Raw genomic sequence first — 1,709 nt, forward strand, 5'->3', positions numbered from 1 at the left:
AAGAAAGAAAAAGGAACTGGCTGGCTACATGTCGCCTCTAGGGGGCTACATCAACCCAGGAAGAGCAGGTTAGCAGGGATTACCAGGCAAAGGTAACCACACACCAGGCCCACCCTTCTTTGCTTTGTTGTTCCCTCCCATTCCCTATGAGCATTTCCCTGGGGGTCTTCACATTCTGCTTTTCTGGCAATCCCCGTGCACCTCCCAAATCTGCCTTTCCTCCTGTTCACCTGCCTGTGGTCTGTCAGTCAGCTGCACAGCACACTGCCCAGCTCTCAGAGCGCAGAGGAAAGTGGCTCTCCTGCACCAGCAACGCAGGCAGCCTTGTCCAGCAATGCTACCCACTGACATGATGAATGACATTTGCTTGGTATTTTTTTGGTACTAGTTTACATTTTCTGGTGCTGGAGATGAAGCCCAGGGTCTCAGCCTGTCAACCACATGCTCTTTTCCACCTGCAGGTATCTGAGCTACTCCCAGCCCCATTTGATCCCTTTTAAGTGTGCAGTGTCCTGAGCACATCCATTGTCTTGCAAGCCCCCTCCAGAGCTCTGTACCTCCTCAGGCAGAAGCTTTTTGACTCCCCTCCTGTACACTAACTCCCCCAACTGTTCAAGAGCACTTTAGGAGGATTAAACATCTCACAACCAGAAGCTGCTCTTTGGTTCAGCAAAACAGCACACACCTGGTGTGGTGGGGCCGGCCTGTTATCCCAGCACTAAAGGAGAACAAAGCAGAAAGACTTCAAGGTCAAGTCAAGCATGGGAAACTTAGCGACTTAGTGAGACCCTGTCTTCAAATTTTATTTTTTTCATTTGTTCCCTAAATAACCTACAGTTGATTAAAAGGGAATTAATTCATGACAAAAAGAGAAGATACTTGTGGAAAGAGGTGGGAAATGGACTCTGCACACACTAACAAGGCCTCTAAAACTAATGATGAGAGCGAACAATGTTTTCACATTAAAATATTCCGCTCTAGTTTCTTTTTCTTCCCTTCTTGCTTTGTTCGCTTCCTTTCAGTCTGTCTTTTTGTTTTGTTTTGAGGCAGGGTCTCACTATGCAGTACAGACTGGTCTTGAACTTACTATGTAGCCCAGGCTGGCCTCAAACTCACAGTGATCCTCCTGCCTCAGCCTCCTGAATGTTCCTTTCTTTTTGGCGGGGGAGCTAAACCTGGGGCCTTGTACCTGCCAAGCACATGCTGTATCTCTGAGCTACATCCCCAGTTTTCTTGCACTTTCGAATATTATAAATGTAGCCATTGCCAGCATGCTGCTTAGCAGGGGCTCCTCGTGGCTTACTGAGGTGGTGGCAGTGCTCTGAGCACATCAGTTAGACAAATGTTGCAGCATTGATTTAATAAATGAAACTTTTTCTAATTAAAAGATACAAAAAAATTCTGCTTTTTCATGTTTTTTCCCATTTTCACACCATTACAAAAGAAAAAAGCCCTAAAATCTTGATTATTCTTTCTCTGTAGGGCCAAATACTCATTTTTCTCTAAATGTATTAACCTGTGGAACTTTTCATACAATAAAATCTTTCAGGGGATAGACTGAGGTTTTAAAAGAAAAAAGAGCCGGGGAGATGGCTCAGTGGAATAAGTGCTTCCCAGGCAAGCACAAGGGCCTGAGTTCAATCCCCGGTTCCGAAAAAAAAAAAAATTAAAAACTAAAAAAAATGAAAAGAAAAAAGATATCTTGAAGA

Source organism: Octodon degus, unplaced genomic scaffold (genome assembly GCF_000260255.1).
Source record: "Octodon degus isolate 3935 unplaced genomic scaffold, OctDeg1.0 scaffold00031, whole genome shotgun sequence".
Taxonomy (NCBI): Eukaryota; Metazoa; Chordata; class Mammalia; order Rodentia; family Octodontidae; genus Octodon; species Octodon degus.